Raw genomic sequence first — 16,818 nt, 5'->3', positions numbered from 1 at the left:
TCTTGATTTGGGATAGATCCTATCCAGGAGCTGGTAACATGTTTGCTGCAGTTGATAATCATTCAGGTCTGTGCCATTTACACACATGTGCGTACATGTGCATACAGACACACTCACAGATTATATATATATATATGTATTTGATTACAAGCTGTTACTCATTTATGCTTTTCTCTAGTTGACTGAGGAACACTACTAGTCAATCTCTCTTTGTCTTTAAAAATACCTGGAAACACATGTGATACAATTTCCATTAATCAAAGTATTTACACGTAGACTGAACACATCTCTGAAAGTTATGCCCTGCCCTAGTCAGAAGTTATTGGAAAGAATAGATGAACTCCCTCTGATCATCCCACTCACACTGTCAATCTAGATAACATAAAGCTCCCTCCTACTTTCCCATCAGTAACAGTTAACTTTGGTACCTTATATTAAAAACAATAAGAAGGAGAAAAACATATTTTAAGGACCTACAGAACTGCAGGTTCATGTGCATTTCTCTCTACTTGCTACCTCATCTTTAGATGACCTTCATAAAGGTGAATTCCCAAGCAGGGTGAAGTTCTAAAATATTTAGTAGCCATCCATTTATCTGATTATTTATTTATTATTTTCATCTTTCTTTTTCAAAAAGACACAAGTCTTATTCAAAGATCTCCCATGCCAGCATGTCATCCCCTCTCCAACACGATAAAGGTCTTCTTTAGATGATAGTATCAGTACCTCAGTCCTTTATGAGAGAAAAAGACAGAACACTGACCCATGGGTCAGATGCTTCATGTAGCTGCCTGATTTATCTGACAATGTGATTGAGCCCAGTTGCTTAAAAAGCACCAAGTAGGAGATCAGCAGTAAATGAGAACACTAAACATAAATAAAAATGTGCAACATCAGCAAGAGAAATCTACAACTGACAATCTCTCAAATTTTCCTCAATTTGATGAGCTCATTTACCTCAAGTAAGGCAAATGAGCAAGTTTAATCACAAAAACTGTAAAAAGTGTGTACTCACAAAGCATCTGCGTCAACACCTCCACTTTGATCATATTGTTTTATTACTCTCTTCAACCACTTCTATTTCTGCCTGTTAAATAAATGAATGCAGGAATCCCCCCGTGTTATTATTTATATAAGTTAGCCTTGATTCAAGGCATTAGATAATGGTCCATTTGTACTGTGACTTAAGGAGGAAGGGATGCACCTGTTGATCATTGTTTGATCATTGCTCTGGGGGTCTCTACTTTGGACCTCTTTCCAAAAGATGGCCTTTTTATGCCCACCAGGTAGGTTTCTCTACAGGTTCAAGTTGGAATAGAGAATGAATTGCAAGAAATTAAGTAGGAAGAGAAACACATCTGGTCCTCATTTGTCACATTAATTAAGAATTTTTTTGCACTAAAATCACGTTCTTTACCAATACATTCTGAGGCTTGAGTGTGCCTCAGTTCAGAGGTTAGGGGAGAGCCACAAAAAGTGACTCCAAACCATTCTAAATCAGCAATATACCTTAAACTTGAGGTGGGGGACTTACACTGAAATAAAAACAATATGGACTCCAGTGAAGAAAACTTACCTAAGCTCTCCCTCAAGCACTTCTGACTGACACAGACAGAATACATATCACTATCCTCTGGTCCAGACCATCAATACTAAAACCCAGATATCTAGGATGACTTCCCTTTGTAAAGAAATTCTTCCTGAAAATATTATTTTTTTTGGACTGACATTTAGGGTTGGGGGAGATCACTGAGGTCAAACCAAATTCAACTACATTGACACGATTCTCCATCACAAATGACAAACTACTGCTATCATCACATCAGTCTGTTTACTGTAGTTTAAAGCTCAATATTACAGAAACGCAAAATCATCAAATAGAATAATTGTGCAGAGAAAGAGAACAGTTACTAACACTTCAAAGCCATGAACAAAATATGTCATTCACCAGAGGCACACTGGGATGCAGAAAAGTTGCAAGAACACAGTAATACCCCGTGAAAATGCAAATGTATGTTAATATCTATATATTTCACTCTTGCTTAGCCAGTAGTATTATCACTGTAGATTACATCAGTCCTCAGGGTTCTCAAGTCATTGCAGATTAAGCAGATTACAATGAACTATGATTAGAATAAATCCCAGCATAGATATTACACTACCACTCAGAAAAAAAAAATATAAAACCTCATACCAACAAAAGAACAAAAAAAAACAAAAACAAAAAACAAACAGAAAAAACAAAACCAACAACAACAACCAAACCTCCCCTCCCCAAAAAAGACCACCAAACCCTGATCTACAAAACTTTGCTCTTTGCCTCCTCAAATCTATCATCTGTCATTTATCTTTGTTCTCCCTATATCAGTGACAATAGCTATTTATTAAAACAGGAGAGCAAGGATATAAGGATAGGTAATGAAAAAATAATGTAGTAACCATAAAGAGAAAAATGCACTGTTCAGATATCTCCTTAATTAAATGAGTAGTGGCAAGAGACACTCTTTCAACAGCTACATATAACAAAATACAGTACAGGGTAGGGGGAACCATACAACTAATAATGAGGGGGGGGAAGAAAGAATAGGGGCAAGCCAAGAGAAAGTTCTGGTAGTATTCACTATGAAATTCAACATTCAGCATAAAATTCAGCTGAAGCAAGAGGTACAAAAAGATATGGAGACAGTACAATGTCTGGAAGGGAAAGGAAGAGGATATCCTAGATGTCTGCAAAGAAAAATATTTTAGTTTTCTAGCAAAAATATTCAAGAAAGTGGCACTGGAATGGAAATTCAAACTGCACAGTTATTATGGTACTGCCACTAGGCAGTAAGATCAGTTACATCAGTGCTATCTAACCTTAAGAGCAATGTGACACAATAATCTTAATAACTAACAAGTAACAAATACATAACTCTGAGTTCAAGATAATCAGATTTCTCAGCTTTTCTTATATCTGTGGCCACACATAATATGTGCTTAAACATTTAAGGTTTACCTGTATGTTTGTCTATACTGACCTGCCTTCCAGTATTACCTATACCAGTTTAATAACATATTAGAGAATAAAATTTGTGACTACAAATGGAAACCTGGAAACAAGGTCCAGTAGCGTAGGTGAGCTCTCTTGGAAGCTGTTTACGAGCACCACTTATGAGTTCATCTCTGTGGTTCCCACCAGAGTAGTTTTACACACACCAAATAACAGCTCCTAACTCCACGAGAAGTTCCACTGATTTCAATAGGACCCGCCAGGGACCAAGACTCAATTCCGCAGAAAGATAGGTGGAAAAGAGCGTCTTTGTTGCCAATCCTGATTACATGTTCAACAAAAGGCAGCAGAGAATTCATGTTCTACATGTACCACATTACCCTCCAGGGTCTCTCAGGGGCAAAGCACAAGGGACTTCCCACTCCCTACCCACACCAAAGCAGCTTTGCCTACCAAAGCAGAAGTAGGATGAGGTTGCAAGGAAGAAGGAAAGAAGACTAGGAAAGCACAGGGAAACAGAGCCAGGAAACTGTGGCCTGGCCTTTCAGCCAGGGAAGTTGTTTCATCTGGTATCAAGTATATGCTTTTTGTTGATCCATTCTCAAATCCAAGCAGGTGATACGCTTTAAACTAATGTGCAGTAAAAGTGCATATATTCAAAAGACTTCCTAAGAAGGGGAGTACATTTATCATAATGAAAATACCCAAGTGGAGACTTCAACCTGAATATTGAGCAGGTGGGGAAAAGAAGCTACTGACCTACTTCAGAGATGCATGCTCATGATAGCTGTGGGTTAGTCCTACACAGTGAAGTCTAAACACAGTCTAGACAACCTCACACACTCACAGCAAAAGGTTTTCTATTTTAGAAGCGTGTTCCCTATCCCGTCTCTTCAGAGAAGAAATAAATTCTTGATTAACCTTTTTTAAATGCAGTTTTATAGAGTTAAAGTTTGTGCTTTAACCACTTCTATGTGACAAATTCATGTTCTTCTGCTCTCTTGAGATAACAAATGAAACAGAGATGGATTCTCTATTGTTCTTCATTCTTTTACTATTTCAACAAAAAAAAAAAGCAACCAGCAAGAGAACCCCTATATTAATCACTGAAGTGGTAAAACAGTCCACTAAGGACAAGCATAATTCAGCGTTGCATGGATTACTTCATAAGGACAGGCCAGGGAAAATAAAACTTGCAAGCTGGCTAGAGAGAAAATGACAAAAGGAAGACATCCTTGAGTCCAATACTCACCAAAGATACAAGACTTTGCATCAGCCCCTATTGAAGATCCCTTGGTGACTTTAGAACAGAGAAGAACCAAAAAAAACCCCAGAAAACACAGAAGCAAAAGAATCCAGCAGATGGCTCTAAATGACGAGAACAGAGACAGGTGACTAACCAGTCTGAGAGAAATAAAAATAAAATGGGAGCAGGGCCACAGTGTTAGCATTTCTGTAGAGCCACCTGGAGAGGTAGTAGGTTTATCAATGAATGCCAAAAATGAGTAGTACCCATCTGCTCACCCTAATAAATAACCCTTACTAAAAAAAATATAAAGGGATATAATTCCCTCAGCACTACTCACATGTTTTCAGCAGACCTGTTTGTTTAAAATATTTATTTGGGTCTTATGTGGCTTAAAAACTACTTGCCATGAACACAACACTGTTTTAAGATGATCCTTGGAAGCATGGGGCAAGTCAGTAGCTGTAAGAATTCATGAAAACAGAAAGCTCCAATAACTTCCTTTCAAATAAGAAAAAGCACTGCAATTATCACTGCTTTCAAAATGTCTTTAGAAAGACATCTCTGACCAAATGAATGGACTCATGGCCAAACCCTACATGAGAGGGGCAGTTCAAAATTTGAAAAGTTAGTTCTCCTCTGGAGATAACAGCAGTGGAGAGTACCTCCATTCAAAAAGAAGAATAAGAACCATGGTACAAGCTCAGTTTACCTCCTCTCCTGACCTCCCCAAATGGCAATGATTAACCATCCTGCTGATTTTAAGTGTGGATTGAGAAAGGAGGTCAGAGCTGGCAGGAGGTGAAATGAGGAATGCTTCGGTCTCTCAAAGTACCACTACAAAAAGAAATGGCATGGAAGAGAAGACTGAGGCAGACAGATGGATTTGCCTTCATGAGTGTGAAAGCAAAATGCCTGTTCTTTAGCGCTAACCTTTAACAGCTCCAACCATTGCTTATGCAATGAATGAAGGCACAAGAGTATGGAACAGCAATTTGAACTTGCTAAAACTGAGATACTTCCAAGCTGGACTTTTGATTCAGTGGTGCATTTATTTTTCATAGACACATACATAGCAGGAAAATACTCTGTTCTGTTTAACATCAGCAATTCTACCACCTCAATATAAGCAACTCAATCACAAAAAACTGTCTGGATTCACATAAAGTTATCCAGAACAGGACAGGCCTGTCTACAATCCACCTTTGCAAATACTAAGTTGTCATACTACTTGTACATAAACATTTTTACACTAAATTTTGGCAAAAATATGACAGATTTAAACTTAAAATATGCATATGTAAACATGTATGAAGAGAAAGGAGAACATGGTTAAAAGCCCTTTTGAGGAGATACAAATCACAAAATGTGAGCAAACACGTATCCACACAGGCCACGGTTCTGTAAATGTCTGTACACACAGGGCCAGAGTTCCATCACAGTTACTACAACAGATTTTTAAAAACTCCCAAACAGTAGTTTACCAAAATGAAGCAAACAGATACTGCACTGAGTGCAACACACAGAAGCTATGCACCATTGAATTCTTTTTTCTCTGTTTAATTCAATACTCAGGAAACCAGTTTCTTCAAAATTAAAGTTATTTTGATTGCGTACATTCTTTTAAACGTGGCTATCTTTAGAACTTTGTATTGCAACAAAAGCTGGAAAAATCTGACCTGCTCCTGGGTTAGAATTAAGATCCTTGGCTCCTATAGTCTCAAATATCAGTTGCAAAACTCAGCTCTCCCAGGTGAAGCACAGAAGACAAGACTATAGTATAGCTATGCACATTATTTCCACTGCTTTATATTCCCTGCCTTAGCATGAACCCACAGTGAAGTAATAAAAACCAGCTAACATGACTTGGTTCACCAGTAAACTGGCCCACATTTTTTGAAATAATATGGGTTTAGAGTGGAACCTCTCAGATATAATACAAACAGAAGGCTCTGTTTAAATCCAAATGAACAAAGCCTTCCACCAAAGAAAATAAACTTTCGAGGTCAAGTTACAGGACTTTACCCCTAGTATTTTCCACATGGCATCCCCTTTCTAGTCCAACAAAAACAACTGTTTTAGTCTTTTTAAATAAATAATTTTATGAAACACTTGAAGCAAAGCCTCCATCACCTTAAACTTGAACATCCTTAAGTTTTCACTTCTATTATAAAAATGAACCAGGATAAAATTTAAACCTTCTATAACGTTAATCATCCAATGCTAGTGGCAAAACATTCCTTTTACTCCCTCCTTTAGTTGACTGCATCTTATTTTTAAAACATCTGCATTTCAGTATGATATGAGTAAGGTACACTGCCATGGTAGATAGATCTTACCTATGCTACAAGAATGAACAGAGGCAGCTAGTGCCAACAGACAGATAATTTTTAAAAGGCTTTGGATATGGCTTTGCACCCACTGTTGAAGGTTTCTCCTGATACCTTTGAGAATGGTACAGAACAAAAAATATTTAAAGATATAACACAAATTCTCATTTTATCAGGCATTAAATTGCCCTCATTATGAAAAGAAAAAAGCGCACCCATAAGTGGTATCACTGATCTACGGCTACACAGTCCACTGAGACTGTTTCAAATCCTTTTCATAACTGTCTTGTGGGGACAGGATTCATCCCACCTAAGCAGATATATTCCTAAATTTTAACCTTTGAATACATTTCAGTTTGCTAAAAGCCTGCTTAAAATAAAAATGAAACAAAATGCATAATGAAGTTTCATATTTTCTTTAAAAATTTAGATGTGCATGCTAGCAATAAAACTCAATTCAATTTTCCAAGTCATAATTGTATGCTGTATTTTTACTTTCCTAATCTGTCTTGCATTCGCATTTGATTAAATACAGCTAGTTAGTAAGAATTAGTCTACCCCGATCTGAAAATATTTCAGCATTGTAGAATTTGAGCTCAAAAAACTTCCTGGGAACAAACATTTTGATTTATCTCAGTGGAAACAGGTTCAGGTTTTGATCTCTTATGATTCCTCTTCGAGATGAAATTTTACCACATGTGCAACCAAAAATTGTTACCATAGGTAAGCCTTGACCAATAGATCTTTTTTTCTTGAATGTATCTAGAATTATTTGGCATCTGCTCTTCACAATGCAAAAGCAGAAGTTTTCTTCTCTTGCCTTTCCACCCACGTTACCAGACTAAATAAGGGTCAGTGCCAGACTCACTGAAAACAGAACTTGATAAGTAGCCCACCGCTAACAATTACACTTTTGGAAACCATAATTTATAGAAGCACAACCAGCAAAGGTATCCAGTCCAATTTAAATGTCTGAATGAGAGTCTGAAGGGCCTGCTGGGAAAAGGTCTTACTGTCATACAAACAGAGCGATCAATGGGTAATCAATGACACAATAAGTATAAAATCTCAGTTCTGTCATGTACCACTGAATCTTTTTAATAAACTCATTTTGGCTAATGACAAACACAGGTATTTAGGGGAAATGGCTCTAAAACATGATATTTACCTGCTCTACAAGATTCCTTTCTATGGAAGTGGATATATGAAATGGAATTATGTTAGCCATATTAGAAGAACAAACTAAACACATGAAATCTTTGCTGATGCTGGCACCAGGTTATTTCAGCTCCCACTCAGGAACCTCAGAGTTTTTCTAGGACAACAGTCCTAATGCTGGCAAAGTCCAACCAGCCTGCTATGAGACAGATGAACTTTGTTCTTTGTCCTACCATACCAGAAAACAACTTGTGTCTGCTGAATCAGGGGCGTTTTGTTTTTGATTGTAAGCTGTCTGTGTATCTATTCTAACAGTATGAATCTAATTATTTGGCCTTATTGTAGTGCACTGGCAGAGTTTTCCTTAGAGAATTCTGCTGGTTTTCCTGGCTGGCTTGGAAAATTAAGAAACTTCTGTGAGCAAAGAAACAAATGCACAAAACAAACCAGATGCTCTTGGTGCACAGTAGATGAAAGCTTTCAGCTACCCAGACATTCTTAATTATTTTCAGCAAACATGTCATCTGGGTAAAGTTGCTTGTTGCAGTAAAGATTTTGCAGTCCTCTACTGAGTTAATCTCATCTTGAAGTACTCGGTATTTCATTGACAAAATAAATAGCACATTTTTTTCTTGCAACTACTAAAAAGAGAGTATAAGTGAAGTCGACATCTTTTTCTGTAGCCTGTAGAGAAGGCAAGAAAAGGAGGTTTTCAGGTCTTTCATGCCACTTGTAAGACATGAGCAATGGCAGGGGGATGTCTTTTTGCAATGGTCAGCCCAGAGCCTTAAGCCCTGAATATTCAAGAATCAGCTTTTTAAAAGTACTTGTATTATTTATTACCTTATGTAAGAAAAGATTACGATGACTAGAAGACACAAAGATCACCTGCATTACACAGCAGTCATACAATGGTGCAAATTCATTCCCCAGGCTGTGGTATATTTGTATCTAGGATTTTAGGGTTCAGGATCAACAGAGAACTCTCAAGAGCTACCATAAACAGTTTTCTACAGAAAGGATGCTTCACATCTCACTGTGTTTATGCTCTAGCCTCTTATGAGGGTAAAAGTCTAGTTCAAATACAAATCACAGACTATAAATACCAAAAGGTGATAGATATGTCATCAGAAGGGAACCTCTATTATCAACCATCAGTAGGAAATATAACCACAGTTTTCTAAGAATTTTGCATTCACATCTGGTGATGAGATCTTTATATAATATCATCAGTGACACTCTGAATGGGTACAGTTTGACAAGTGCAAATCTTAAAATATAGTATCATGTAGTACTAAAGAGTGATGTATACTACCTAATACATGCCTTGCAGACCAGCATCTTGAAGGAAAGCCTCTAAAAATTGTTGGTTTGCTTTTTATACATTACCTCATATTTCAAGAAATGGAAAAGCATTCTTTTTAAAATCAAATTACTTTGAATGTTCCCAGCAACAGAATAGGGTCACCTAAGTCCAAATTCTGGATTGACCATGCCCACCTGAGGTATGATCTCCAAAAGGCAGGTGGTTTGGTTGCAATGGGTGTGTGTATGTTTTCTGCATGTGTGTACATGGGGAATGTGGACTGTAAAAATACATCCTCCTTTGTTAAACCACTTCAAGTTGCATAGAGGATTTTTCCACGTACTATAGTGCTCAAGCAACCAAATCTGCATCAGATGGCCCACTGTACTAATTGCTGAAGCATAGACTGGGATACTCTCAGAGCTCCAAAACATTTTAACAGAAGCAATGGGAAAGGGATACAGAAAATAAAGTGAGAGTTGCATTTCTCCATCACATTTTGGAATTGCAGTAATTTCCCCTGGAATGGGAAAAGTGGATATCCAGTTCTCAAAATTAACTAACAATAAACTACTGCTGTGACTGTGACTTCCTTTCACTGGTGACAGGTACTACAAAGGAGCAGCTTTCTCAGTACAAATAGAAGATTAGAGAAATTAAGTTTTAAATGCTCTTCCAAAACTGCAGGGCTGAACAAATGAGCAGCACAAGGAAAAGAGTTTGTGCTGAACCTTGCTCTCAGGATGCATGAGCCCTTTCTTTGGGTTCAGTAATTGCACCTTAGTCCACTCCAGAAAGAAGTGCAAGCTGTAGGATAACATGATCCTGATACAAAGAACCCAATCGTTTAACAACTGGAATTCTCCTCCACATCCCAGATGCTCACAACACACACATCCTTGTCTAAAATCTCAGCTATAAGTCCTCCACAGAATTAATGCATCAGTTAAGGTGAAGGTCTATCTCCCACTTTATAACTTCTCATGACAAATACAATCTACTGAGGAGCAAAACTGCCCACAAGGAAAACAATGCCTAATGACAGTAAGTGATGGACAGTCCCAGAGCTGGGCTTAGGGATGATAGGACTTTTAAAAGATACCTCCAGGACCAGTCTCCTGTAGAAATGAATACAAACTTCACTTCTTTATTTCACAGAATTGCAGGATCATAAACTTCCTTAGGTTCAAAGAGAGGTGATCTAGTTCAACACCTTGTTCAAAGCAGGTCACTCAGGGACTTGTCTTGCTGGTTTGAATGACTCCAGCAACAGAGTTTCCACAACTTCTCTGGGCAACCTAACTATAGCTAATTTGGATTTAGTGCTCTCCCCGCCATGAGTTCCTCAGAGAGACCCACACAATACATTTGATCGCTAACACACAAAAGAAAACCTGTAGTTCAGTTAATATCCTTTTTGATGTTTTCAAAATGGGAAAATGGGCAGAGACTATACATGCGAAACTTGGGAAAGACTCAAAGGTTCACAAATATCTCAACAAGTCACACGAAGAGAAATCTTACACTTAAACATCGACTTTTCGGGTCTTAGAAATCCCACTTACTACCCACCTGACCTGTAGTACACAATGCACGACAAATGCCCTACCTTTTCTTTTCTTTCTAGTTATGAGCACAAGATATTAATGGACTTTGCAAGTCTGTAAGATGAGGAAAATAGAATTCTCCTGCACAGCTGCTTATCCACAGCAGTGAAAAAAAAACCCAAAATATGCTGGAAGATTTCTGTGATCTCTATAGTGAGGCAAACAAACAGATTTAAAATACATAAATAAATAAGTAAATATTAATTGATTCTTGGACTTTTTTTCTGCAAAATTATTTTTCTCAGTTATGGATTTATATTCCAAACATCTAGAATATTTCTACTTCAGAATTTATTTGTGAAAAGAGGTTGTTATATTACAAAATGAGGACAGTTTTCACTTAAAAATAATTCATTTCAGATCTAATACATCACCAACGGAGACATTCATTTAAGCAGAAGAGTTGATAGGTTTATGACAAGCTATTGTGTACTTTTCCAGATGATGGCAACACACTGACAGCTTTAAAGAAGTAGATGTGTTACTGTAAGGTTTATTGTCTAAGCAGCAGCAACCTTCTCCCTCTGCAGCAATCTACAGCTTACATTTACAGTTGATTATAACTTGTTAAGTTCCAACATTTGCTAATCATCTCAGAGACTATGAAAAATAGCATCATCTGTTTCAAGCCCTCTCCTGTAGATACACTATTCTTCTAAAACTCTGAAAGACAACACATGCCAATTCTTTCTCCTACAGCATCCATTCTTGGTTCTTTTAAAATATTTCAGACAGCACTATTCTATTTTCCTCTTCAGTAAGTTGTGTCAGCCAATGGAACACAATTCATCCTCAGGCTAAGGAGTTTACAGTAAGCTTTCTTTTTGTAAGCAGCAGAACCAGCAAAACTTTATTTCCTCTGTGTTTGGAGGCAAAGCTTGTTTGCAGATTCAGTGGTAAGGGACAAATTCATCCTGCTACCTCCAATTTAGCTGAGGAATTAACAGGATCTCTCTCCTTCATTAAGCCCTTTTTTCTCACACATCACCTGTAACTTGCTGTCTCTGGTGATTCAGATATTCCTTGTGAAATATAACTGAAGTGGAAAAAAGAGAGCTTACAGCAGATACACAAATACCATCTTGGAGCCATTATTTCCTTAGGAATCTATGCTTAAAAACTGGAATTTTTTAAGAATGAGTATTAAACTCAACCCAATAGTGTCTCCAAAAACTGATGGCAAAACATAGCACCCAGTAACAGCTTAAATGAAAGTAACACTCTGGTTCTCAAAAATCATACAACATTATAGTCTGCTTTAGCAATGACCTTCGTCAGTGAAAATAATCTGCCATTCTGGGGGCAGATTACATTTACATACATCTATTTCACTTCTTCCATATCATCATCCAGGATACTCACTGCATTCACCGGGCTGCAACACTTAAGTGTGAACAGATTGATTAACAACTAGAAATCTGAAACAAGCTGCCACTGCATTTCACTGTAGATGAACAGGGATTGCTGGAGAGACTTTGTAGAGTCAAACCATACATGCAGAGAGGGGCTGTGCAACAAACTGTACAATTCAATGTGGGTGATCCTGGGCAGAAGACTGAGAGTCATTGCTTTTTAAAGGTCTGCTTTTTCAGAGGTATTGGAGCTATGACAGCAATGATGATAGTTTTTTGAAAGAGTAAAAACACATAGAAACAATAAGCCATTTCAAAGCCAGAGAAGTTGATGAACTGAAATATTCAAACACAAGAAACCAAATCCCAATTTCTAATCATTAAAGGTCAGACAACTATTCTCTAATTATATCCTAGAAATTCTTGTGGCAGTCGTCAAACAGCAGTTTTGTGACAGAGCAAGAGAAGTTTTCCTAACTTGTACAATAACACCATGACCTTTTACCTATGCTGTCTCAAGATATATAACAAGCAAGATAGGATATCTTGCTTCACAATACATTAATATATTAAACGATATTTTTCTGCTTTTATTTCTGTTTGAAACCGCATTTTCATACACCTGTTTCTCAGATGTGTACCTTAAAAATATCGTTCTCCTAAAAGGAGTTACTAATTTTTAGATTGAAAAAGGCAAGTGAGAAAAATCATTTGCTTACCTACATCCCTTCTCAACTGCAAATGCAGAAGTAGCAATACAAGGTCATCGATCAGCAGTTAGGTACAAAAAAAAAAAACAAACAAACAAAAAAAACACTTAGATCACCACTTAATTCATTTTCTGTGGTCTGGATCACTCCCTAAAGCATATAAATATCCTTGTAATACATATGCCCTAAAATCATTGTAGATGATATGCAATCACCCATCAGCATGGCCTAAGCATATGTCACGCTTACTCAAGAAGGTAATGTCTGCCTCAAAAGGAGCATATGTTCTGTGTTGTGTTGCAGTCACTATGAAACCTTTCTTCTTGTAAAGCAGTAGAGAAAATACCACCTAAACCCTTAGAATCTTGTTGGTATAGTATTTAATGCTGCTTCGGTAGGTCTTACACGCTCCTGAGGAAAAAAAGTTGAGGCTCTTTTTAATATTTTTTGACACAGATCTAAGTTTTTTAGGTTAGCTTTCATTGACAGGCATATAACTGACATCTTAGAGAATCCCTATTTATTGTGCTAAAACTGGGTGCAAACTATCCAAAGCATAAGTAAACCCAAGTGACAGATTTATGTCTAGTTATACACCTGCTAAAATGAGAAAGGCTTACAAGCTACCACCCCACTTTCTCCCCTGATTTTTATACCTACTTTTCCTATTTATGCTACTAATACATAAGAAGCCTAGTGGCTTTCATAAACAGTAAATCATTTTTAGACAGTAAATCATTCAGACTCACAACGGGGTCTGCCAATATTTGCAAAACAAACAAGACATACCTACACTGCAACCTCTGCATCCAGTGTAAACACCCCCAGCCAGCTCCCACCACCCTTCCTCCCTTACCCCAAACAATACTTTAACTTCATTAATTGCCACAGGTAAGGCATTGGGGTAGCTCACCTAATAAGGTACAATAAAGCAAGGAATAACGTGATAGAAATCTGATTCAGGGTAAAAACATTTCAAATGCTTCAGAGCCTTGTCTACAAACTTGCCCTTATGGAGAGAGGTTTCCTTTCGTTGCCCCCAAACTCACATAAATGTAAAGGCACATCCCAACATGAAGCTACATTACTTCACATAATTTAAACTAAACTAAAATAAAAAACAGCATTAATACCTTCAATGTGATTCATGATGTAAATATACTCTATTGGATAACTAAACATTTGACATTAAAAGAATCTCCTTTTTGCTCTCAGGTGAAATCAGTCTATCAAGAGTTAAGTATATTAGAAGGTTAAACATAAGGGTAGGGTGTTTTTTAATGTATTTCAAAATCAGACATACAATAAAGTTACAATCTGCTCATTTTTTCAGCATAATGACATAGAAATAGACCTGTTTTATGTGTAACATAAGATGATCAGATTTGATGTTATAATTAGAAAGAAAAAGAGGTTTAGCATAAAATGTCTAACTTCAAGGTGGAGGTCCACCTCTAGGAAAGCAAACTGTGGGTACTTCTGCACTTCCCATATCATAGACATACAAATATATTGGTTTATGCAATTACCATCTCAGTAGGCAAGAAACTAGAAAAGCCAACATACCAGCATTTCCTGAGCTTGCTACTAATTAAATCATATGCATACAGGTTCAATCCAAGGATGATCAAAGTTAATGAAAAAAATTGCAATTTAATGCAATGAACCATGGATCAGTTCCAGACAGCTAGTTGCTACTCCATCCTCTTTTGTCTTCATCAAAAAGCACTTCAGCAGTGTGAAAGTGAAGAGGACTCCATGAGTCTACAGATTTTGAATTTCCCCTCAGATCTGAATTTTAAATTAATAATTTGACAGTTGACTACATTACATACAATAAAGTAACTTTTTCCATAAAGGTGTATTAGAGGCTACTCCAGGTTTTGAAGGAAAACAGACTACTATTATTATTGTTACATCAATAGCTTTAAAAGATTCCAACTATTTCTTTCCTACACAGGTTTATCTTCATTATAAATTTATTTATGTGTCACATTGCTCACCCCTGTAACAATATATTGCCATATCTGAGCACGGAAATATACTGGAATACTTCCAATGTACTGGAAATAGGGCACTAAATTTATAAGGCTTTTGAAGATTAACAGAAAGATAAACTGGTGTCATCTAAAGTCAAAAGAAATAAAAAATGAGTGCATTTCTTGTTGGAAAAGGCCTTTTTTTTTTATCAAATCCATGGCATCCAAGTTCAAAAAGTTTTGTAGATATAACCAAAGAGGTCTGCTCTTAGCACCTCCTTCTACTTCATGTTAGAGAAACATATTAAAAACAATGGAAAGGGAATGATATTACTACAACTTTTATTACCACACCTTAGGCCTCCTTTGCTGTAGCTGCTCAGAAGCCCTGGACAGCTATGCTTTCATGACCAGGAAGTCAGTTGCAGGATTTTACTCCCATGCAATGGAAAAACATCTCTCATGGAGCCCTAAAATCCTAAATTGGGATGTGAAATGATTCCCCAGTCTGCTTGATTCCTTCTCACTCAACCCCTGTCAGAGACAGATAAAGATAAGAGACAGATGTCAGGAAATGGTGACTGAAATCCCTACTATCTTTCTTCTCCTTCACTTTGCCAGCAGAGCCACTTTCAGGCATCCAATTAAAAACAACATTAGCAGGGCTTTTTTACTGGGTCAAGACATGTAAGAACTGGTTCTAGACTCACCTCTTGATGGAGTACAGGCACAGCTGCAGGATAACATGGATTATTATAGCTTAAGATGCTGTGAGTAGAAAGTGAGTCCTATAAATTTACTGCTCTTGAAAGAAGAAAAGAGACTTTCTTCTCCTTTAAAACTCTACTGTCAGCTCACTCTCCATAAGAGCCCACTATCTCTGATATGTGCAAATGGGACCTTCAACTTTTACTAAGAAGTAAATTCTATTTACTCCAACACTAAACTCTATTTTTTTTATGATTGCCTATCTCTGGAGTTCTTTCCTATTGACTGAGCGAAACAGAAATCAACAACCAGGTTTTTTTTATTCTTCCATCTTTTGCTAGTGATTTAGGCTGTTGTGTTCCCTTACAGCTAATGAGGTCTAGAAGCAGAAGACCCCTTGATCTCTCAAGACCTATTAACCCAAAGTCTGAGGCTAGAATTGCAAATATATACTATGTTACAACAAAGAAAATCTGTCTAGAAACTCTGTACATTCGATCCCCAATCACATGAGTTTCAAAGAAAAATAAAGCATGAAAAAAATAAAAGTATAGGGAAAAGTAGCTAGCCTACACAGAGTGTTGTATTGACTTGCATGTTGTAAAAGAAAAAAAAAAAAAACAACTCACCACATCAGTTTCTAAATGACACAGTTCATTCCAATCCATTTAACCAACACAAAATGCTGGACCTACATGAACAGCAAAATTTGCAAACAATACAGACAGCTCTGCCAGCAAGTCTCACACAATCACAGTATCTGTCTCAATACAGTTGGTCTCACAGCAATACAAATTTCAGAAGGTAAAACAAAAATGAAGTAAGATTGCACTGCTAAACATTTTCAGTTTGGTTTCCTTTACTGTGGTCTTCTTAGCAAACTTATTTACTATAATCACACATTTTTTTAAACACTTTGCTGTTATTTCCTTGATTCCAGCACTAAAATTTACCACAAGTGAATGGATACTGCATTTCTTCTTCTAAATCCCACATAACATTTCAAGCCTGTGTGCTGCCTCCTTAGTGTGCTGAGCTGCAAGATGAAAGACTTAACTTTGCTTTTTTAAGGACAAGCATACCCAAGAAGACACGCAAGAATTAACTACCTAGGCAACCTCCATTAACAAGCTTAAAAATTTTACTTTGCATATTCTACAGTTATGAATGTATATAGGTTACCAAAAGACAGAAGACCTGATATGTGAATATTCTACTTATATTATGAAACATTTTCTGTAACTGTAGCTAAATAAATGCATTAATTATGTTTAAAGCCTAAGGATAAAAAAAAGTAGTCTTTTTCCTTAAAAACACTTCAACTGCAGCAACTGACACTGAATTATAAACAGTGCTGCTGATAAATATTGATGATAAATTTTATTATTAAAAATGTTCAATTTAAAGTTCTGCCTATTCAAATAAATACA

At 36.9% G+C, this 16,818-nt stretch overlaps 1 protein-coding gene across 8 annotated transcripts in view; it reads right to left on the bottom strand.

Annotated features, from left to right (window-relative positions):
• FARS2 (phenylalanyl-tRNA synthetase 2, mitochondrial) overlaps positions 1-16,818 on the bottom strand; it is a 241,277-nt gene that overhangs the window by 214,698 nt on the left and 9,761 nt on the right. The window contains exon 3 of one of the 8 annotated variants that reach the window (XM_039386530.1): positions 12,711-12,726. The exons of the other annotated variants lie outside the window; for them this stretch is intronic. The gene's annotated coding sequence lies outside the window, so the exon portion shown is untranslated. The remainder of the gene's footprint in view (positions 1-12,710; positions 12,727-16,818) is intronic. 8 annotated transcript variants of the gene reach the window in all.

Source organism: Pipra filicauda, unplaced genomic scaffold (assembly GCF_003945595.2).
Source record: "Pipra filicauda isolate LSUMZ 115617 unplaced genomic scaffold, ASM394559v2 scaffold48_size3843733_pilon, whole genome shotgun sequence".
Taxonomy (NCBI): domain Eukaryota; kingdom Metazoa; phylum Chordata; class Aves; order Passeriformes; family Pipridae; genus Pipra; species Pipra filicauda.
The sequence above is the reverse complement of the archived record's forward strand: the minus strand, read 5'-3'. Positions and strand labels throughout refer to the sequence as shown.